Raw genomic sequence first — 24,101 nt, forward strand, 5'->3', positions numbered from 1 at the left:
ACGCCTCTTCATATCCTAGCACACTGTATCCTAGCACACCAACTAGAATCATTTGTATTATGCATTTTTTCTGTCATGCTCCAAATTTGCAAAGTGCCTGACTATAATGTTTATTAGATTTTTATTATGAGTTGTACCTTTTAAAATAGCTATTTGAAACATTGAACACTGAACCCCCATCTAGGACTTTTGCAAATCTTAGACCACAGCCATTTTTAGTGACTTTTGTCTTAGGTAGTTAGAGATCAGAAGTTTCCCATGGGCGGCAGAGTGGTAAGAGGCAACAAGGAGGTTTAGAGCTGCATCTCCTCGTCTAAGAAGAAAGTAAAGAATAACCTGAAGAGAAAAACACTGCAAAAGAGACTCCCAGCTTGTAATGTTTACCAGGCCCTAGCATTGGAAAAATGTGTAAAATAAACTGAAACTGTGCTAGCTTTTCCTTCTGAACTTTAAATGAATATTTTGCATTATATAAAAGTGCCAAAAAGTTTACCAAAGCCTATAAAAATGTTAACCAAGATAAAGTGTTTCTAATGATTTTGCTTTCATTGGAAAAAAAGTGTCCCCATAAAAAGGCATAATTCGTGCCCTCATTCCTTAGTTGAGGGATCTGCAAATACTGTCTTTGATGTTCTGGTCAACCTCCCATCCTTCCAATGCAAACCAATTTTGTCTTTCCCTACACACATGCAAGGAGTCTGGGGAGACGGTTAACACCATACCTGGAACAATGTGACACTGTTCATTGCTTTTGGACACACCGCCTGTTTCGTGTAGTAACAGCCTTCCAAATTCCATTAATGACGACGGCACATGGGCTGTCTTCATTTTTACCCCCATTTACACCCTTATTCCATCCTAACAGATCCCAGCTGTTCTGAAGAGCGGTGTTCACGTCTCATTACAACTAAGATCTCTCTGTAACAAATGATCTCCGACAATGACCCATTTCTTGGAATAATTTTATCCGATCCAAATTCACGACTGTTATTGAAGACAAAGTCTTCCAGGCACTGTAGGTATTCAGACCTGCTGATGCATAGAGGAGAAAGGCCACCGAGCTGATCTCAGAGGGCTCAGTGTTTGAAGTGACAGTTTCAACAGAATGAGAGAATTGTGGCTTTCCCTGGAACTTTATTTTGATGAGACCTAATCTAGGATCCCAAGTAGGGATGGTAATTTTAACCCATAGGAATTTTAGGTAATGCTTTTCTTCATTTCTGCAGCTCTATGGTCAGGGGCCTGATGACTCCTAGGTTCTGTCACAGAAATGGAGTCCCTTCTGCCATACCTCTGTGACACCATAGACTCGTGTGACGGGACTGAGGAGGCCTCCTCGTCACCTTCATCCCACCAATCAGGTCTGACATTGACACCCCACAGCTGAATGGGGACTTATGTGCAGCAAGGCACATGTCAGATGCAGCGTCAAAGCCAGCTCGTGGCTCCTCCTAAGACCCGGGTAGCAGAATGGCTCTTCATTTCATCTCAGTCCAGCGGGGCAATATCAAATGCTTTTCTTCTCAGGCCTCTCGCTCAGGCGATTTTTTCCCCCTCACCACAAAATGTTTTTCTTTTCTTAAAAAAATGAGCTTGTTGCTCCAACTAACTTGGTTTCTGGCCCTGGGTCCAGAACTTGAGGGTAATGATTGAAAGTGAAATGTGTTTCTGGATTCTGCGGTTTCAAAGTGGTGACTCTTTCCAAACCAAGGTAGGCCTTCTGCAAAACCATCAAACTGGAGAAGTCAGTTTCTTCCCATCTCTCGTCACCGCTCGCTTGACCTGAATGGGAGGAGATGCATCTGTGGAGTCGAAGAATGTTCATACAGAGCCCTCACGATGTGCTAAGAAGCAACCCAAAGCGCCTTACCTACATCGCCTTGGTTAAACCTCCCCTACATTCCATGTGCATCCCTGACGGGGCTCTTCCTCTTTCAAGGAAGCTGATGCTCAGAGAGGTTAAGTAAGTTGCCCAAGGCCACACAGGTAGTAAATAGTGGAGGCAGGTTAAACTCAAACTTAGGATGAAGGAACTTTGAAGACCACAGGCCCAACCTTTAAGCTTATACAGCCACATTCTTTATGCTGCCAAATACAAAGGCTTTCTAAAACTGGCAAAGAAGAATCTTTCTTGGAAAAATGTATCACTGGGCCTGATCCAAGATATTCTCAGTCCTTCCATCACATCATGTGAGGCCAGCACGCCCTTCCTCCATCGGCTACGACTCCAGCTCTTTGCTGGGGACGTTGCCATTGGAGGCAGCAGGACGTACACCTGCCAGGCCGCCAAAGAAGCCTGTCTGTCAGGAAACCGCCTGCCCCTAATGCACTTCCTTCTTAATGAAAATAACATTTTGAAAGTAAAATTATACACTGTGTAGAATAAATAGTACAACAATAGCTGTGATTAATCTGTCAGCGATTGTATAATGTGATGCTAATAGGAAGAAATAAACTCCTGCTGAAGAGCAAATTCATCTCTGCACATGGGGAACTTTTAAAATTAGCATGCCAATAAGTGGATCTGCATCCTGGAAAAAAGCTGTGCAGGCTGGCAGAGTGAGGGAGGAAAGACAGCCTGAGGACATCCCAGCGCCCAGAGGAGCTGGAGGCCTGGAGAAGAGCTCTGGTCCTCAGCCTTCCCTCCCACTGTCCCGAGTGTCTGGAGACCCCTCTTTCTTTAACCTTGTGATGGTCACACAAGCCTCCCTCGGCCCACCCATGGATTGCTCAGGCCATGACAGGGCACTTGGTGCTGGGGAGGTTGTGTGTTGGGAGGTGCAGCAGGGGGAGGGATGCGCCCAGGTCTATGTTGAGCACCCCATTAACAGAGCCCCTCCAACACCTTGCAGTCTAGCATCATTTTAATTGACAAGTGTTGGGCTCAATAAGCAAAGAAACTGGAATTAGGAGCCCAGGTCTTTTGGGTTCTAAAGTTTGGGATTTAATTTATTTATTTATTTATTTATTTATTTATTTATTTATTTTGCTTACCCTGGAAAACGCATAAACTGAGAAAAAATACGGTGATTATGCATGTTTTACTTACATCCACAGAAAGGCGAATAAAGAATTGAAGAGCATGCGTGTAAACACGCAGTTGAGCAGTACTTAAGAATGGGGTTCCTACTGTATGCAGTTATGGTGGTAGGTGCTGGGGATGCCATGGCCCCTGTTACCCCAGAGAGAAGCTCGTTGGGGAGAGAGAGGAGGTCAAACAGGCAGACAGACCTTTATAATCTAGTGTGGATACTGTGGAGGCCCCATCAGAGGGGACGATGGGGCCACAGAGGAGGACCCTGGCCCAGATTGAGCAGTCAGGCTGCCACCAGAAGTCACTTCTGCACTGAGGCCTCAGAGATGAGGTGGGGTCAGCTTAATGAAGGGGACACAGAGCAGGGAAAATACCCCAGGAAGAGGAAAGAGCATGTGTAAAGGCCTTGAGACAAGAAGAGAGCATAATGCATGGAAGTCAATACAATTTGTGAACAAACGAGAAATAATTTCAGGGACCCCCGCAGGCCCTGTTTCCCTAAATACTTCCTTCACTCAATTTAACAGTTAGTTCTTCCACGTTTTGAGTCAGCTCTGTTGCCCACTGAAGTGCAGACACCCCTGAGAGAACTGATGGATCTCGGTCCATTTTGTCTCAGAAACAGCAAGTATCCCAGGCCATGTCCTGAGAGTAGGATTTGAGACCCTAGGGTGATGGTAGGCCCCCCAGAGGGAGGCAGTTTTGGCCAGACTCACAGTTGGGCAGAAGGTAAAGTTATGCTTGAACAAAGACTCTTGTCAAAACGTTGGTATCTGCAGGGGTGATGTGAGTCTCCCATCTGCTACACCTGCACCCTCACAACCTGTAGTTCTGCACTGAGGAGACACACCTCCAGCTCCCTGCTGGTCCCAAACTGCAGCTTCCCAAACAGGAATGCAGCCTGGGCTGAGTGAGGCCAAGGGATCAGAGCTACAGCCACCATGGAGCCAAACTAGCCTGCATTCCTGAGTGGCAGCATTCTCAGTGTCTATCAGACCAACACAAAATGATTTTAGAGACCTAAGACCGGGCTCTTTAAAAGTTTTCCCAAATATTGGTAAGGTGCAGTAATGAGGGCATGCCTTTGTGGGTCAACAGACTAGGTTAGTGATTTGCTAGCTGTGTGATCTCAGGCTGGTTATTCAGACTCTCTGAGCTTCAATTCATTTATTCATATAATACGCATTTATTGAGGACCTACTATACTTCAGGTGTTGATAGGTACTAGGAATTTAAAGTTCCCAGGATTTCGGTTTAGTGAGAGTAGACTACTGCCTGTCGTATGAATGAAATAGGATATGGACCTATATTCTCTTTTGCATTTCCTCCCCCGCATTCTGCCAGAGGCATGTGGTTTTCATAGGAGACCTTTGGGATTGTTGCAGCTGGAATGCAAAGAGCAAAGAAAGAGGCACTATTCAGCTTTCCACATCCCAAAGAGTATTTTTGAGCCCACAGCAAGACAATAGTTTTGAAAGCCAGGCATTCTCAGGAGGAAAAAAAAAAAAAAAAGGTTTCCTGAATTCCTTAAGCTCCCATTAAAATAGCAAGAGCCAGGCTTGGAGGACTTGATTAGAGAGTTTCATTAGAAGCCTAGGGTAGAGAGAGAGCTCAGGATGTACCAGAGAAAAGTTCTGGCTGAGGGAAGGAAGAGGGAAAAGCACTCGCCTTCAGCCCCAGAGAGGAGAACAGGATTCGGAAACACAGCTTAGGTCAGGTGACCACGAGCTGGGGTCCTTGATATCCCTCACTCTGGGGCCTGGACCTAAAGGGGGTGGGGTGTGGGGTGGGTATTATTTAAACAAGTAGGAGGAAAGAACCAGAGAATGCTGGAGGGGCGACATGTTTCTTGGGCCCAGGCCTCCGGGATATGCCCCACAGTAGGCTGGGTGCCAACATGGCAGAGGAGTGAGAGTCTGACAGTGACGAGGAGGGAAGTCCCGTGTAGAAACTTTGAGATAATCCAGCCTGTGTGCAGCATGCAGACCACTGACTCTGACATCTTTCCTGACCTCCAGATTTATGTGTTGTGCACATGCCCTCGAATATTCCAGAAGCTCCACAAAAGCCTAAAATGAAGACCTCTGCTTCCTGGCCCACCACTCAGCCTCTCCTTTCAGATGCCCTATCTCCGTGATTGGTCCCACCATTTACCTGGTCAGGCAAATCGGGAGTCCAGGGGACATCCAGGAGTCCCCTTCCTCTCCATCATCCCCCACGTCTTGACACATTAACCCCCTCAATTTGTTTTGATTGTTTTGATTGATCTCCTCCCGATGCTTAGCTCCCAAGGCCCCTCTCAGGCTGTCATCATCATTGTTCACTTGGATCCAAACTTTATGTTTCAATCCAAGTAAAACAAATTGGGAGGAGGGATTGGAAGACTCGGGGGCATCGGGATAAGGCTGTGTGATGTAAGGTGTTGGTACCACTGCCCATGTCCCCTCAGATCCTGTATTACTGCATGCCGATGGCCTTTTTCTGCCAGCACCGGGGGCTTCTCTGGCGGCAGGAGTGTGTTCAGCAGGTATAGGAGGCTGACTACTAGTGGTAGGGGACTATTCTTCCCCCTCTCCCCACCAAAGAGCCTTCAGCCAATTTTGAGTAGGAGTTTGTGGACAGAACCCCCCAGCTCCCTTGCTCCCCACGAGAGGGATGCCGAGGAGTGACCATCTGCCTGGATGGGCTGAATGACGATCGAACCCAGGTAGTCGCCCTGCACCAGGTCCTGCCCTCTGTAATCCAGGCCCTCCTTGACCTTGCCCATGACAGCTCCAGCTGTGTCTCCTGCCACTTCCTGCCCCATTAATTCTGAACTGTCTTCTACACGCACCATGCCGTTTCACTCCTGCACGCTTGGTTCAAGCTGTTCCCTCTGTCTGAAATGATGTCCTTCCCAACATTCTTTCCTGGATCTAACTCATGCTTCACAGCTTAACTATGGCAATAAATACCTCATTTACAAATATTTATTGAGCATTTGCTCTGCGCAACATGGAGTTGGACAGAAGTCCTTAGAAAGGGCACCCGGTCTTGACTTGGGGGATCAGAGAAAGCACCCCATCGGAAGTGTCATCTAAGATTCGCAGAGATGAGTCTCAAAGGAAGAGGGATGGACCAGGTGGAGGGGGAGGCAGGCAGGAAGGTTGTACTTTTTGAGGCACTAGAAATGTCCCAGAGGTGCGAGCCAGTACAGCTTGTTTAATGAACAACAACAAAAAAGCAAAACAAAACTGACCAAGGCTGGAGCTGCAGCAAAAAAACCAGAGTAGCCAGAGGGGGAGATGAAGGGGCGTGAGGGGCCAGATGACACAAGGCTGCATAAGTCACCCTGAGGAATGTGGGACTTGTGCTGGTGCCAGGGCTCAACAGTGGAGTCGCAGCAGCTCCACGCTGGGCACGAGCTCCATCCCCGGAGCTTACTGTCTGGGACACGTCTCATCAGTCGATCTGTCGGCTTCCCCGTCAGATAGCAAATTCCTGTGTGACAAGAACCATTTCTTCTTGCTCCTGTTTCCTTGTACCTAACACAGATCCTGCCCCAGGACTTTACTAGGTGCCTGGAGTTGGACAGAACGCCACTCAGGAGGTGGCAAATCCCACCGAGCCCAGACATCTCCAGGAAGCCTTACAAAGGAAGGCATGAGGCTCCTTGCCCGCCTCAGCACCTCAGGACCCCAACTGTTCAACACGGTACCCCACGATAGGAAAGAGCCGCTGGGATGCTCTACAGGCAGAATTTGATCATGGTGAAGCCCTGACCCAGAGGCATCTCTGGGATGGCCCCAAGAAGAAAGCCCCATGCCAGGAGGGGTGTAGGCTGTGGAGGGAGGAAGGTTCTAGAATGGCAGCAGGCCTGTGGAGCCTCAGGACAGGCACTGAGAATTGGTTCTAGTGCTAGAGGAGGAGAGAGACACAGAGGTGCCTAAGGACAGCACCAATGAAGATCTGATCTGGGCTGTCCAGTGGTGGCAGTGGGGTCATCGGAGGCCTTTGTGGGGACACAGTGGAGGCTCGCCGGCTGCTGTTTGGGTCAGGAGAGCAGAGACTATACCAGGAGGCCTGCTTGCACCCAGGGGCTCAGTGCCTGCTGGCTTCTGCATCTGTCTCATCCTCCTTTCCAAACCGAGCTCCCTGAAATCACAATTTTTTATGGTTCTGGCCTATAACATACACTAAATAAATATTGATTAAATCGGTGAAGCCACTTACTAGAATTTAAGCTGCATGTAGCTAGAGGCTGTTTTGCTCCCTTGAAGAACCCCTTTTACCTACAAGAGGACTGGCACATAGCAGGTGCTCAGAAATCATGTATTTAATACCATGAATGATATGACTGTAAGTAATTATAGTTATTACGGCTCCAAAAAGACAGATCTTTCTCCCAAGGTCACAGCACCTTTGCGGATAGATGGAGTTAGGTGAGCTAAATTTCCCTAGTTCCAAGCAGTTGGCTTTGCTGGGCTGTGGTGCCCCCGCTGGAGAAGAGCTGAACTGCCCTGGGCCCAAGGAGATACCTGACCTGTCCCAGTGATGAGATCGATGGGCTGCTGCAGGCTGAGTCAAGGCCAAGGACTCTGGATGGAGGCCCTGAGGGTCAGAGGTGAGATGGCAGCAGTCTTTGCTAGTGCCCGTGCAGACGCACCGTCTGAAACAAGAACCTATATGAACTCTCAAAATGCTAGTGATTGAAGGAACAGGGTGAAGTCAGAGTAGAAGCTAGGGGTGGGATTAGCATGGTAGGAGGGATGGCCTGCAAGACTGACAGTGGAGAAGAACACCGCGCCCTAGGACTGAGCCCTGGGAGGCACGTGCATTCGAGGGCTGATGGAGAAATCAGAGGTAGATGGTTAAGCAGGAGAGCACAGCCACAGAAACTTGAAAGGAAAGTGTTCCACGCAGGAGGTCCTGGGGGGGGGCAGGCTGCGGAGTGGCAAAGTCTGATGAACTTGGCGGAAAGAAGGAGAAGGCACAGTGTTTGAGAGCAAGAGCTTCACCAGCATGGTTCAAATCTCTACTCAGCCATTTCCTGAGCTATGAGTGACTTACGCTGAGCAAGAGATGCACCTCTTAGGGTTTCAGCTTCCTTATTAATAAATGGATGGTAACTACTTATCGGGCCCGTAAAAATGCCTTGCCCAGAACCCCAAAACAAGGGAAGCAGTCAATAAAAGTTTTGATTATTATGTTGGTGGCAGTGTTGTTATTGCAACTGGTGGCCTTTAAGAAGAAACTATCAGGCCAGTGGGGAGAAGGGAAGGGGAGGGGAAGAAGATGGGAACCAGACTGCAGGAAGCTGAGAGAAGCCAAAGAACCAGTGGGTGTAGGTCACCTTGCCGAGGCCATTAGTGGTGCAAGAAGTTGCGAGTCCAGAGACTGGGCGGCAGGAGGAATAGCAGTTTCTTTAAGAGAGACAAAGCAAGTGAATGTGAATAAGCACAAGGCACGGAACCTGTGGAGATGGAGAAACTGAGGTTATCAGAGAGAGTGAAAGCCAGGAGCAGGTCGCAGGAGTAGGCAGAGATGGCCCCCAAGAGGAGAAGGGGAGCCTAGCCACTGCCATCCCCAGTGTTGTCTGCACCCCAGCCTGCCTTTACCAGTCTCCCCACTTAGGCCAGGGTTGAGAGGTCTTTCCCTCAGCCTCTTCCAGAGAGCATAAGGGAAAGCAGACTTACCTAGAAATCAAGAGGCCTGAGCTCTGGCCTGACCCTGGCCATCACCTTCCTGAGCCCTGGGGTCCTCCTCCATAATTGAGGTGGCTGGAGTGATCCTCTCCGCGATTCTGTGACCATGTCATCACACTAACCATTATAAAACATTTCCTCTTTTAAAAGTGTTCTCCACTCTGACGAGAAGGAAGGGGGGAAAATACCTTTGAGCTGAAGCTATCACTTCTTCCAGAAATTGGGATAATATTTCTGTTTGATGCATATCGCCAGCAGATCTAGCAATGGCGTCCGTTCGTACTGGCAGATCTCAGCTGAGCCTCCTGGCATTTTAAATAGCACATGCACTTTGTCTTGTCCTTCTGGAATGAAGCAAGAGAGAGGCAGGAGCTTTGTGCCAGGCTGGGTGTTGCAGTGGACAAGGCCCTCAGTGGCTGCAGGCTTCTCAAAAATAACAATTACTGTGCACACCATACTGTCCTCCAAGGCCGCAAATGCATCAGCTGCTGGTTATTTTGATACCCTGGCGAAAAAGCTCTGTCAAGAAAATCTAGTACAGAAAACCATTCTTATCCTCTACTTGTCTGCACCATTCCTTCGGCCCGCTGCCCTCTCAGCTGCTTTTCATTCCTCTAAATGTGACTTGCCCAGGCCTTAAGGTCCTTTTCTTAGTGACCCAGGAGATGGGAGAGGCAAAGAAAAGAGATACTGGCTATGGTCTCTGTATCAAGGCCTGATCTGGAACCCACTGGAAACCAGTTCAGGGTGGATGGGTTGTCTGACAGCCACAAATGTCTCTGACCATAGTTGGATTCAACAAGCATTTACTGAGCACCTACTGTGTGCCAGGCTCTGTGCTAGGACCTGGGAAGACTGTAATAAACATGGCCGGGGACTAAAAATCCATCCCCCCACCCCACCAGAACATAAACTCTCTGAGAACAGGTAGGTACCTCAGTCATCTCGCAGTGCCTGGCAGGCACATAGTAGGCTCTCATAATTAATCCTTGGAGTATATGTTTGTTGCTTCCACGTTTTTATTTACTCAAGATCCTTAAGGTTCAGGGACAAAAACAGAGCTAGTCAAGGATGCTCTTCTTAAACCAACATGGGCCATCACATTATGACCAAGAACTGGGGGAGGGGAGGCACCTAGGCTTACATTCTGCTTACATCATATTTACATTTCCCTCTTACACACCACACGAAGAAAAATATAAACCCCACAAGTGCCCCAAATCCTTTTGTTCTTCTGGGTCATGCCACAAGAACACATGCAAAGGTTCTGCATTCAACAACTAAATTTCCAATTGTTCTAAAATTTTCAACATCATTCCTAAATTCTTGGGCAGCTATTTCGTAAGGCTTCGGGCTGGTGCTTTCAAACAAGTTTATACACGACATGATTGATGAATGAATTTGCCCTATTGTCTGAAAATTCCTTTGTTTAATTGACAATGATGAATTTCCTAATGGATAACCTGGACTCCGATGCTACTTCCGCAGAAAGGGCCACGCACAGCGCGCCCAGGCACTAGCGCTCTCCTCCACCGTGTGTCCAGCCAGCCACTCTGTCCCCAACAACTCAGACGGGGACAAGCATCTGCTGGGAGAGAAAGAGGCCACACCAAAGCTAAAGCTGACTTCCAGTTCTGGGGACTTCTTCCTACCCCATCCTTCTCACGGCATACAGAAATGGGGTGAGCTTAGCTATGGGGCAAAGGTGAAAAACGAAAGACGTGGAGGCCTCAGGGCAATGTGTGTGAAGGTTGCTGGAAGTGCCTAAGAAGGGCCTCACCTCACTCCAGTGCCCTCCACTGGGGGCAAAGGGTCACCCTTGGACTTAAAACAGGAACCCCTGTACCTCACTAAATCCAGGTGCCTGAATTGTGCTGGCATGGCTTCACCAACAAAGGGATTCAGTGCTACCCTCCCCCCCAATAAAAACCCCTTCCTCCCTTGTGTCATCAGGGATAGGGGTTCAGCATCCAGTTTACTCAGGGAAAAGTGTAGACTGAGTTCAACACCAGAGAAAGTGGATGTGAATTTTGAAAGACTTATGAACCCCCAGAACATTATTATAATTAACAATGCTCATTTGCAGATAAATCTGACTTAAGAGGTATTTCTGCTAGTGTGGGGCTGGGGTGGGAAAGGGCAGGCCGTGGGTGAGGCAAGTCCCCTGTCAGGCTCTGAATCCATGGACCCCAAGAAATGTTGGAGGGCCAGCCAGGAGATCATACCTCACTTAAAGTCTGCACGGTGAGGATAAACAGGAATTTGGGTAGGCCCCGGGTGGCCTAGGAGGCTCACTGTCTGGGTCAGTAGAGTCACAGATCCCTTACAAAGCTGACAAAAGCGGCTGACCCTCTACCCAGAAAAATGCACGCGCTGCACACAGGTGTACAGGTTTACCTACAATTTCAGGGCCCCAGCAAACTTCCAGAACTTAAGTTAAGGCCCCGAGTCCAAGTCCTGACGCCTAACTCCTGTCCCTTGTTCCCATGCCGGACTTGCCCCTGCCCAAGGGCCTTCAGCTGGTTCTGGCTCTCAGAGCCTCGGCTCTCCCTCCTATCAGAAGAGCGCCGGCACCGGCGTCTTCCGGGGCTCCCCTGGGTGCTGGCTTCTCCAGGGGTGACAGGAAGCATCCCAGGCGAGAAGCTCCCCTGGCTTTTCTCTCCAGGCTGTGAGGGGCAGCCAAGCTAAAACACGGAGGGTAGGGGCTGGGAGGACGGCGTTGGGGGTGTGGTGGGGGTAAGGGACACGGAACGGGGGACATGGACAGCGGTGCCCCAGAAAATCCCCGCCGGTGCTGGGCTCGCGCAGCCCCTCCGACTCTGTGGTTCCCTTTCACCTCTGGGGGTTTGAACCCTTCCCTGGCTGGGTCGACCCAGCCCTCCTGGGAGCAATTGATCGCTAGTCCACAGGACCCCTTACAGCCGGGCACCTCAGCCCAGCACCAGCAGGTGCGGACCTGGGGTTGGGGAGGGCTGTAGTGCGGGGAAGGATCTGAAGTGAGGAGGAGTCCGGGAGGAGGGGCTAAGAATTCCAGAAGCCTGTGTTAAAGCCATTCGGAGCTCCTGCACCGCAGAGTGCGCCGGGAGCCGGAGAGAGGAGCGCAGCGCTGGGTGAGTCCTGCAGCCGGGAGCCGAGCCCCGAGAGGGGCGCAACGCGGGCCGGCGGGGGCAGGCCGGCGGGGCTGAGCTCCGGGGGAGACAGTGCATGGGTCCCAGCCTGGCGCGATCTCCGGGCACCCCTGAGGACTGCACGGGCTGAGGTGGTGAGAGCAGTGTCCCGAGTGGGTGCAGGAGCGCGGGAGCCTTGGCGGGCGGGCGAGCGGGCGAATAGGAGGAAGCAGCGCTCTCTCTGGTCGTGGAGTTCCCGGTCTCCCAATGGCCCGAAGTCCCGGAGGCCACCCTGGCGCCTACAGTAGCCCCGCGCGGTGCCAGACACTACTAACTCGAGAGCTAGACCGGGACAGCGCGCAAGTGAGGGAGGGCGAATGAGCGTGGAGAGGGATGCGCGGGCCAGAGTGGTGGTCTGTGCCGCGGAGGGCGAGTGCACCGCGCGAGCGCGCGCGGGCTGGGCTGTGCGCCTAGTCCGGAAAGTGCTACGCTGCCCCCAGGTAAGGGAACCAGCGGGTCAGGGCACGCTGGACTTGATGCCAGGAATGGAGTAAGGGTCTTCGGGGTCTTCTCCTCGTCGCTGGAGGGCTGAGAGTCCGAAGTGAAGGCCCTTCGTGGCTTAAAGGAGGAAGCTTGCACACCAAGAGACCTCCACCGAGCTGCGTTGGACCGAAGTCGCTAAGGCTCAGCTGGGCTACTTGGGTCACACGCCTCACCTCCAGCTGTCTGCTGCCAGTTGTGGGAGAAGCTGGCGTGGAGGACTGGGGTGGGCAGCGCCTTAGGTGCAGGAGGCAAAGACCCAGGGCAGAGGGAAGACTCAGGGGTCAGGGAGCGGCACCTTTGAGCCAACATAAACAAGAGGCTTAGCTCTGTTTGATTGCAACTCATTCTTTCCAAATGAAAAAAAAAAAATCCCTGAGATTCTCATGGAAGGTGTTTTCTGCTTGAACTTTCTCTTCTCTTGTGACTTGAGAGATTAAAAAAGAGCCTGCTTGCTAGGCTGGTTTTTCCAAGTTGTTTCGGTTTGGAAGTTGTAACAGTTTGAAGGATAATTTATGGGTGTTTCATGCATTAAAGTGTATTACAGCAAAGGCTTTTTGGTGCTGTGGGTATTAAAGAAAAGTTAGTGCACGTTCCCAGCTGGAAACCAAAATAGTGTGCTCCTGGGTGTCTCTGCCCTGTCATCTGAGGCCAGTGGAAATCCTGGAGAAAAGGCATTTGATTAATTGTCCTGGCTCCATCCTCTGGGTGTACCCACTGCCAGTGCCAAGCCCTCCTCCCTCACATGCACGGCCAGTTGCGTTCTGCAAACTCAGAAATGATGGTGGAGGGCCTACCAATAGCTTCTCTCCAGGGTCTTCAGGCTCTTGCAGCTGTCAGTTAAGTCTGCCGGAGGGGAATATTCCTTGCGCAGTGTTTATAGTTTCCTACCGAATGTCAGAAACTGCTCCCTTTGCAGAGCCACAGTGGAAAGTCTAGAAAGTCTACATTAGACCTGCTTGGGTCTCTTCTGTAGAGTAAGTCATATGTCAGCCTGGGCAACCCAAATGTCAATCCATGATGGGCAGTGTTTCAGAGGGGACCAAGGACTGGCGAGTGAGTGGTCTGGGGGCTGAGCCCTGCCCTGCTGGCACTGACTCACAGAAGAAATGAATGTTGCTCATACTTGGGTCATTGGAGGGCCATGGGGCTAACATCAGATGTTGCTAAAACCTTCCCCCTGTCTCTCCCCAGCATTTTTATGCAGGTGAAAAAAAGGGCAGCCTTGAAGGGAAAAAATGTTAGGAGGCACCACAAATGGGAAACCAAGGTCTTTGGGGCATGGAGACACGTGTTTTGAAAGAACTGTAGGGATACCTCAGAGGATTTTATAACCGGCTCTGGTGCCACGCCTTCCCTGGGCAGACGTTCTACCCCTAAGCCCAGGCGCACTAGAGCATTTGGAAACTGGGTCTGCTCTGGGCAGTCATCCTACTATTAGTGACTTTCTGTACCCTTAGCCTTTCTCAAGGAGTGAGGGTCTCACCTTCTCCCGTTGCTCCGCCCCACATCTGCCACCCAGAGTACCACAGTGAGCAGGGCCTGAAGCTTCACACTCCGCTTCTCTTGTGTGGAGAAATCTGTGCTTTGGCCAGGAAGGGGGCCCCAGCTGCCGACATCAGCAGGGAGGGTAGGGCAGGGCAGGGCAGGGCTGCAGCCCGAGGGAAGTTTCTCATCCTTGCTGAGATTAAACGACTGAGAAAATCCGCACAATTTCACTTTTAAATGAGTGCTGAGCATATGGCTGCACGTTCAAGGAGCATCCTGTTGTCGTAGCAGCAGTTTTGGGAGCACAGAGAAACTGCAAAGGAGACACGGCTACTGTTCTTCCCTGCTGTGCATGGAGCAGGGGCCAGGCCCAGACCCCCAGGCACACGTCAGGGTCACACCAGGGACTAGAGGCCCAGCCATTTATCTTCTCCCCATAAGACTTCGTAGGGACTTTGGGGTTCAGAGCAGGTAGGTCTTAGAGACTTTTGCTGACAGCAAACACTCTCTCTGCTCTCAGAAGGCAATAGAAGGCTTGCTGAGGATTCACTTAAAATCTCTGCGCAAACAACTCATATTCCCAGAAGGTTTCTCTTTCTTTGGCACCTCTGATCTTGCAAACCATCAGGCTTAGCTTGTCCTGAGAAATCAACTCTGTGATGGACCAGCTACACAGAACAGCATGGGGGCATCAGGCAAATACATGGAGACGGAAGACCCTCCTTACCCCATGCCCAGCGACCTGCTTCCTGACAGTGGGCAAACTGTTAAGCATCCTAGCTCTAAATAGCAGTAAAACCGGGATGGTGCTGAGGCAGAAACACAGGTGGAGAAACAAGTTTGGGGATCACTGGTCTTTCCGTTGGGTAGGCACAGGATTGCCACTGTTTGAGCCAAGGAGGATAGTCCTTCAGCCACAAAGTTTGGCCAAGACCAGAATAATGAAAGCTTACGATAAAGAAGAATGTCTCATGCTTCGTGAGGTTTCCATGATTCTCCTGTGGACTGCTTTACATGTTTGTGAGGAGCCTCTATAGACTGTTGGCCTCAGACTATGACACAGTCGGAATCAGATTGAAACATTAAGATGATCTCTTGATGTTTTTCTCCTATATTTTGGGTAAACTTCCAATGGTAGTTTCCTGAGCTCTGAGACAGGAGGGAAAGTAGCTTTGTGACCTTGAGCAAGTCACTAAACTTCTTGGGCTTCATTTTCGTAATCTATAGGACACGTGCATTGAATTAATGTTTCTGAATGGGGCTACTGGCAGTTGGGGACACCTCTTGGTTAAGTATGACCTATTTATATAAGTCAGGATGTTTAGTATCTCTACCTTGACTACTAAATGCCAGAAGTCATGATGACAACTAAAAATCCCCCTCCCCCAACACCATATATGGCTAAATGATTATTAAAAGGATAATACTGCTTCCAGTTGAGAACTCCCTTGGAAATCACCAATAAGGCCCTCTCTTCCAGGACCTAATGTGGGGCATCTATTTAATCATTGAGTTGGGCTTCACAAGTCCAGCCCTGGGCTAGATCTTCCAAGAACCAGCATTTCAGGCTCCAGGAAACCATTGATGGGAATGTCAGTGCCGTGGGCCCACCAGGTGTCATGCTTTGCCTTTTGTCGATGGAGTGTGACTACAAACGACCCACATGAAAAGAAAACCAGAGCGAGTGGGGGAAAGGGACAGGTGGTATTAGAGCATGGCAACTTCCTTCTGGGCCATATGTTATTAAAATAACAGGCAGACTGTTTGCCCCGGGGTGTCCACAGCACTGGGAGGGGATCCCTCCCTCCTGTACTAAATGGATCACACTCTGACACCAGGAGGGCCCTTTCCTGAATAAGAGAACAAGGAAGCAGAACCCTTCCCAGCACTGACAACACTTAATATAACATGGGTACATGTTGGTATCAAATTAATACAACTGTGCCAAGCTGTGAGGATAAATGGGACTCAATAATGTGACACTTGATTGAAAAAAAAAATAGGCTAGCAATGCTACCCTGCAGGGCTGGTGCTTGTAGCAGTGGGTTTATTCTCAAGGAGAACAACTCATGCCATCTTTACCTATGCCCCAAGGTCTCACTGGAGGACAAAAAAATAGAACCATTTGGTTATTCATAGTGCAAAGGGCTAAAATGAGTAGCTTTGAAGGATAGTATAGGAACACCTACTTGCTACTCACCCCCAGGTAGAGAGAAAACTACTGAAGTGGGAGAGCTGGTAGAGTTTGGAGTTGATTTCCATTGAGGCGGAAAAAAAAAAAAAAAGAGCTGGGAGGCCTAAGGAGATCCCACTGGGATTGAAACGGGTCTGTTAACGCCGTCTTTCAAGTGGGACTAGCAAATGCTTTTTGAATGGCCAAACAAGAGTTTGGCCAACCTTGTTCACTTGTGGAAAATCTTTTTATTAGCAGTATTAGTCAGAGTCCGACAGTCAGGGCTTCCCTGAAAATTCACAACCAGGTTCAGCAGATGGAGATGTTTTGGCACTGCCTGTGGTGGCTTCTGCAGGTGGAGAGCCCTGCAGATGGAAGGCTCTGGTCTGAAGTCGGTGGGACTGAGCAGCCCACGCTTCCCACAGAAGCTGTGCCACGTGGAGGGCAGCTACAATCCACTACTGCTGAACGCTTTCCCAGGAACCACAGAGTATTTGCTGTTTGGGACAGATAGGCTGACTTTCCCATTTCCTTTGGCTCCTCTGTCGGTAGCCAGGGTTTGTTCTATATCATCTGTCGGCTTGCTGCATGCTGTTCCCAAGTGAGCCCATGGAGGAAGCTATAAGAGCTCAGCCCAGGTTGGGCCTGCAGGGAGGTCCTGTCTCAGCCCCTCATTGCTGTGGATCTCAGGTGTGGTTACAGCCACTTGTATGTCTCGCTTGCCCAGCCTAGTGAAATGCCATCCCATATTTGGACTTGAGGAGACCTGGCTCAGAGGTTAACACACTGGGGCGCCACCTCATCTCCGCCAATAACCTTGTGACGAACCCCCACGGTGTGAGGGGGATGCCCAGAGAGGCAGACCCACTTGGCACTGTGATTTTGAAGGGAGGGGCAGTCTTGTTGGGCTCTAATTTCCCGAAGGATGCTGGACTAGGTAAGCGGAGAGGAAGGAGATGCAGGAGGACGTCTCCTGTACCTGTTCTTCTCCCACAAAACAGAGAGAACAATAGTACTTCCTTCGCCGGGCTGTGGTGGACAGTAAGTGCTATGATGTAGGAGGAACAACAGCACAGGCCAGCACACAGTAGGCACTTCACAGACATGGGCTCCTTTCCCTCATGCTCTCCCTCAGCGGGACTGATCTGAGGATGTGCTTCCTCCGTGCTTTTCCTCTTCGGGTCAGGCAGTATCATCTGTGCATTCTTTTATATCTATATTTTGACCTTTTGTAATTAACATTCTCATTTTGATAGATGTTTAACCAAACTCTTCATCTTCTGAATTTTCTTTGCCTCATAATATCCTGGTAAAATGAGACGTGTGGAGATCCGCCTGAAATTTTCTTTCAGAGGCAAACTTCTCCTCAGACTTTTATTTCAGAAACGTTATGCAATGCTCTCTAAATAAGGCATTTCTTGAGAATGGCCATTTGTACCGGCAGCTTTCAGAGTGTTTTGGTTCCTTACCCCACGTAACAACTCCTCCTCCTCCAACAACTGATGTCTTTAGAATTTTTTTGTATAGAGAAGGGAGAAGGAGGCTGTGAATTTTTCTGTGGTAGCAGGGCACACGGAGGGTCAGGGGCTGAGCAGCTCTTGCTGAATTAAATACGAGTGTGACCAGTGGTTAAAGCAGGGACAGTCCCCACCCCATTGGCTATCAGGTCACTGAACTGATTTTCCTTCCCCCAATTAGCATCTTTATTAATATGCTAACCAGGGGGCTGAGCAGTGTGGGAGAATCATTATAAACAGAAATCATCATACCACCCAAGGAGCTTGTTCAAGAGCCAAGACTAAAATGGCGTTAGAGGCTCATCTGATAATGCGAATGAGGTAAGGCCATAGGCTGGGGGGCTAAGGCGAATCTGCGGTAAACTATAGCGGGTCAGCCCCTTCGAAAGGGACAGGCCATGTGTTGCTTTGCAGGCTTGTAGGTCCAAGTTTTCAAGAAAAGTCAAAACTGCATTTGAATGTACAATTTCTCCACTTTCAAATCATTTGTGCAAACCAAATAAAACCTGTCCACAGGCTTTTCTACATCCTCATCTACTGTAGATTAACACACTTGGAGCAATTGAGAGCAGTATCAGAAAGAAGGGAAGCAAGCTGAAGAAGCACTAGAACTCTGAGAAGGGAGAGGTGTGAATTATGGGGTCCCCTCCGGGGAGGCCTCCTGGAGGGGGATGTCCTTTGGGCGGGTAGATTTTATAGAAGAAGCCCTGTCACAAAATCAGATGGAACTAGCTTCAGACTGAAGCTCCGCCTCTTATTGGTTCTATGACAACATTCCTTAATCCCTCTAAGCCAGCGGTTCTCAACCTGTGGGTCGCGACCCCTTTGGGGGTCGAACGACCCTTTCACAGGGGTCGCCTAAGACCATCGGAAAACAAAAAGATATTTACATTACGATTCATAACAGTAGCAAAATTACAGTTAGAGAGTAGCAACGAAAATAATTTTATGGTTGGGGGTCACCACAACATGAGGAACTGTATTAAAGGGTAACGGCATTAGGAAGGTTGAGAACCGCTGCTCTAAGCCTTAGTTTCCTTATCTGTAAAAGGGAATCATAATCCCAGAGGGCAGCTGTGAGGGTGAGAGGAAAATGCTGGGAAGTCCTTACTTAGCTTGGAATGTACCAAGTGCCTGGTCAGCCTGAGCTGTGTCCCCGTGCTGGAGTGGGTAAGGCTTTAGCCGACATGAGGGCATTATGGATGAAGGGGCAGAGGCCTGAGAAAGGGCCCCTCATTGAGCTTTATAGAAAGTTGCTTTTCAAGGACTTGGGTCTCAATTGCTTCTGTTCTCTTTTTTTAAATTTTTTATTAAATTTATTGGGGCAACATTGGTTAGTAAAATTTATAGGTTTCAAGTGTACGATTCTATAATTCGTCACCTATATATTGTATTATGTGCTCACCACCCAGAGTCAGTTCTCCTTCCATCACCATCTACTTGATCCCGTTTTCCGTTTTCTGCTCCCCCCACCCCCTTGCTTTTTTTTCTGCCCCAGGAAAAGGGCAGAAGGTGTAGGTTATTTTTCTCTTCTCCTGCTCTCTTTCTGCCTCTCTGCAAAGCCTGTGTCTGTGGGCCCACTTGTTAGAATCCTACCCTTTAAAAAAACCTGACGGGGGCCACAGCGGAAAAACACAACTCTGCTCTATCAGAAGGAAAAGTACTCTGGGAGGCTGTATAGACACGCACGGCAAATATTCAAGGAATTCTTAGGAATAAAAAAAAGAAAAAAAATTTGAAAATCTGGATTTTTGCATGAGGCTATCCCTGGAACATGTTTTCTCAATTAGCAAATGCATTGCTTGGAGTGAAGTCACCTCGTCGGCGGCTCACCAGGGCTGACTCTCGCTGAGCCACCTGATCTGGACTTCACTTTCTGTGACCTAAATCTGATTCAGCCACCCCTGTCACTGCCCCTAGCTGTTGAAACTAAATCATACCCCACATCCCAGATCAGGGTGGAGACGTACACACGCCCCAGCAAAACAATCTGATTTCAAGTCCTGGGTGTACTCACACCAAATTGAAAAAGACGACACTACCCATGATGGTGGATCGATCGATTCCCCACAACCCCTTGTACTTTGCTTCTCCTTTACCATTTACTGTTAGAAAGTGACTTTGCATTGCCCTGTCAGAGCAGACGAGACCTTTAGGCTCTGAAAACAGAGAAAAATCATTGCCTTCGTGAAAGCATGAATCAACTGCTTAAAATATTACTCGCCGGTGCCTGAGATCAGCGATTATACTTTCTGGATGGTTTCCTGGACTGACTCTTTTCCAAACGGATGGCCTTGTCAGACATTTGTGATTTCTGAAACATTTGATTAATGATGCCCCCCTCACCAGAGGGATGGTCCAGAGGACATAATTAGCAACATGCCTCAGAAGCAAAGATGCTGCCTAGCATCCAACAAGATCAAGCAGGAAGCTGCAAACATTTCAGATCGACAGCCATAGACTAAAGGAAAGGAAAATGTTTTGCAAAGTACAGATCAGACTGAGATTAATTTACTGGTGCATCCCTCCCTCCCTCCCTCCTTCCCTCCCTCCTATTTAAAAGGAAAGAGAGTCAAGTGTTTTTAAAAAAATCTATGTACCAAGAGAAAGTATTCATGAAATTTCTGTTTTAGTTGCATACGTTTACTCATATACATGTGCAAACTGGATCATGATGGAAAATGTATTTTTTCACTGTGAGTCATGGCTAAAACAGCTTAAAAACTACTGGTATAGATGACAGCATGGCTTAGAAAAGGGCATAGCTCTGAAGCCAGACAAATTTGGGGTGAAATACCAGCTCGGTGATTCCTAGTTGTGTGATCTTGGGTGACTGACGTTCTCTTAGCATCAGTGTCATCTATAAGGTCAGGCTGATCACACCCTCAAAGGACTGTTGTGACAAAGAGGTACAAAGTGCCCGGTACTGCACCTGCCACCAAGGAGGCCCTCAGCAAGTTAGAGCCATTATAATCATCTGTCTCCCCCTTCCTCCTCCTTCTGTCCCCCTCCTTTCCTTTCTTCTCCTCCTTCTCCTCTTTCTCTACCTTCTTCTTTGAGACTCCTCAACCTCATCAGAACTATGACTTCCCTAAATGTTTCTCTCCCTGGGGTTTGCTGTTTCTCTGGCAAAAACCCAGCAAAGAAACAATTACAATCATATCGTATCTTTGTTCCCACTTTCTGTTCCATCTTTCTCCCACTTCATGCTTGCAGAACCATCTTTCTGCGATTCTGTTCTCTAGACGTGACCGTGACAGCAATTATCTGAGGGGCACAAGACATCCTTCTCCAGTCACTGGGAACCATCACAGGGGTATCACTGCCTTTCCTGGCGTGGTGAGCGGGACCAATGCTTTTGTCCTTGTGTGGGTGCAGTCACTCTGGAAAGAGCTCCTGTTCCCACAAATCACATCCTTTCCCCTCCGTATATTTTTATAAGGACAACAGGGCTAAGATACCATTAAAATGTTGACATTGTCAAATTCTTGAGAAGCCCTGCCCAGAGCAAGAAGCCTAACATTTTCTCATGAGTGAGGCTGCCAGGCTCCCCCGAGGCGGAGGATTTAAGTTGCTCCTCTGGTAGAAAAAGCTTAAAGGCTCCCAGTACGGACAATGCAGCTGACACCTGCAGGGAAACCAAACCCTATTCTAACTCCAGCCCTCAACCGGCCCCACAATCTGTCAGTGACCCCAGACCTCCCTTCCCTTCCCAGCAGAGAAGGGCATGTGAGTGACCCACCCCAAAGTTCTGCCCTGGGGCCACAAAGGTGATGCGTCCCAATTTTCTTGAGAGCCTGGCTAATGCAGCCCCTGAGGGCAGATCGACAATGACAAACGGCCTGCCTTTTTTTTTCACGGGAAGCGTCACCTTTTCCCCTCTTCTGTATTTCCCATGCTCCCCTGGGGCTCATTCCAACTCTCTGCCCTCCCTCTGGGCCCCATTTTCACCACTAAGACTCGAAGAGGATTATTAGTGACATCTCCTCAAATGCTGAATTCCTGTCTGGACCAAAGATTTAATGCTCCTCTCTAGGCAGTTAAGACATCTCTATTTTGAGGTTGCTGGGCAGAGGGGCAGGAAGGGAGAAAATGGACTTGGTTCTGGTATAATTTTCATCTCTCTGAGTGTCCTTCTCTCCTCTCCACCACTCATGCCTTCATTCCCTGTAAAATTAACGTCACCAGGCCAGTTGCATATTTTAAATAACATGTATAACAGAAGAGGGACATTCGTCGCATCATACCCAGCTCCTTCTCCCCCATGCAGGTGGACTAGATCGAGGCAAGCAAGGCAGCCAAGCGGCTGTTTAAATTCATCGCTGTTGCACCTGGGATTTTTTGTCTGTTTATTTTGTTATGCTTTTAAGGATGAAGCAAATGCCAACTTACTTTTTCTGGATCTAAAAGGAAAAATGAAAAGGCATTTTTCTACCCTGTATGAAACTCACAGTGACAAATGGAATCAATTGTCCCAGGACATGATACACCACCAAGAATATTTCCTAAGCATGAAATGATTACCTTTCTTTTCATCTGGGTTCAAGAGTTGTTGTGTCTGTTCTTTGATGGAGAAAGTGTGAACACTTAGAAATGTTTTCTTTTTTTGTTTTTTTTTTTGAGGAGGTCAGACACCAAAGACCTGACCCCAGATTTCATGGCCATGTGTCAGCATCTCTGTATCTTGGAAATGAAAGAAAATATTTTGGGGGTGGGGCTTTTAGTGAAGCACTGTTGTTTTGAATTTTTCTAAAAAAGATTGGGACATAGCAGAAAGCGGAGGGCTGCATAAAGCAACAAATTTGTTTCAAAGCACGTTTTTCTTTTTCAAGTACCTTTATGATTAAGAAAAGGAGCAATTTAAAAATTGAAATATCCGTCTTCTAGTCATTTCAACTTCTTAAATGATTATGGACAGAATTCAGACTGGCCATACTTGTGCTTAGGAAAATTCCAACCAAGAACCTTATTTATGAGGTTTTTTTATTTTATGGATTGGGAAAGTGGTTATGTAATAAAAAAAAATCATGGTTAAGTCAGGTAGAGATTATTTATTTCAACTCAGGAATGCTGCAGTTCAGGACACAAGGGATTTATTCCTGGCTCAGCCTTCTCCTAGGTGGGTAATGTGGGCAAATCACAGAACATCTCTGAGCCTCTGTTTGTTTCTTAATCTGTAAAATGAGAATAATATTGCCAGCATGTACTGGATATGGCTTCTGGATGGAATATGGTTGCCGGCTGGGGAAACAGCTTGGCTGTGGGTGTAAGAGGTAAGATGTGAGAGTCCCGGACAAGGAGTGTCAGGCTGCAGGTGCCAGTGTCAGCTGTGCTTTTGGTGGGTGAGGGACTGTGACAGTCGCTTGCCCTACATGAGCAATCCTCACTCCCTCCTGCCCACTCCACGCAGGAGCAGACGTGAAAGCACTTCACATAACAATGCGCAGAAATGAGCAGCTCCCGCCATGGTGGGAATGGGAGCCTGTGCCAGGTGTTGCAGGGCCCCCCGTGAGGCAGAGGCCAAGGGCAAAAAAGCATGAACGTGGAATCAGACTCTCCAAGGCCCAGGAGTGGGGCTGAAAACACGTGACTAGGACTAACAGCACTTACTTCTAAGTGTCAGGATTAAACAAGGTGACTTCTGCTAAGGCATTTGGTCATCGACACTGAACACAAGTGAATGCCTAAGGAGTTCCCCAACTAGGTGGTGACCTGGCTGAGGACAGTCTAACACATAGGGAGTTACAGGGCCAGGATGCCTCAGGGCTACAAAGCTCTCCTAATGTCCCTTCTTTGTCCTGGGCCTCCTCCTCTGCCTCCTTTGCCAGCTTCTTCTGACCTCTAAATGTTGGAGCGCCCTGGGGCCCAGTCCAGCCAGCTTCCTTGCTTTTCTGTATCGCCGTCTTTGTAGGTGATCTCATGCTCCCCAGCCATTAAATATGATCTATGACTCCTGGATGTCTACTTTCACTTTGGGCCTCTCCCCTGGGCTCCAGGCTCTTATGTTGTACTGCCATGTCCACTTGGATATCTAATGGACACGTCAAATTTAGAATGTTTGACCCCCAAACTATGTGCTCTTCTTTCAGTCCTATTGTAGACATCCCCATATTAGTTGACATCATTATTTCCATGTTGGTCAGACCCCAAATCGAGAATCATCCTTGATTCTGCCTTCCTCATCACCTTTCATATTTAATTCACCAGCAAGTCTTACTAGCTTGAAAATGAATTCTGAATCTAATCACTTCTCACCATCTCACTACACCTCTTCGTCCAAACCACCGTTCCCTCTCACCCGGAAGGCCTCCTCACGGGTCTCCCTGCCTCCACTCCTGTTTCCTTACAGCCTTTTCGCCCAACAGCAGTCAGAGTGCCCTTTTAAAAATGTAAATCATGTCACATTACTTACCAGATCGCAACCCTCCCAAGGCTTTCCATTACAGGTAGAATAAAAGCCATCCTCTTCCCATGGCCTGGTTTCAGTGGTTCTTAACTGGGAGTGATTTTTCTCCCAGGGGACGTTTGGCAATGCCTGGAGACATTTTTAATTGTCAC

General features: G+C 48.7%; 1 protein-coding gene across 2 annotated transcripts in view; it reads left to right on the plus strand.

Moving 5' to 3' along the window:
* The first annotated feature begins 11,755 nt into the window (after positions 1–11,755).
* Positions 11,756–24,101, plus strand: part of NGF (nerve growth factor) — a 52,648-nt gene continuing 40,302 nt past the window's right edge. The window contains exon 1 of one of the 2 annotated variants that reach the window (XM_019661456.1): positions 11,756–11,828. The gene's annotated coding sequence lies outside the window, so the exon portion shown is untranslated. Of the gene's footprint in view, positions 11,829–11,921; positions 11,981–24,101 lie in introns of those variants that run through there. The other variant, XM_019661455.1, reaches the window with a different exon arrangement.

This window comes from Hipposideros armiger, unplaced genomic scaffold (assembly GCF_001890085.2).
Source record: "Hipposideros armiger isolate ML-2016 unplaced genomic scaffold, ASM189008v1 scaffold_349, whole genome shotgun sequence".
Taxonomy (NCBI): Eukaryota; Metazoa; Chordata; class Mammalia; order Chiroptera; family Hipposideridae; genus Hipposideros; species Hipposideros armiger.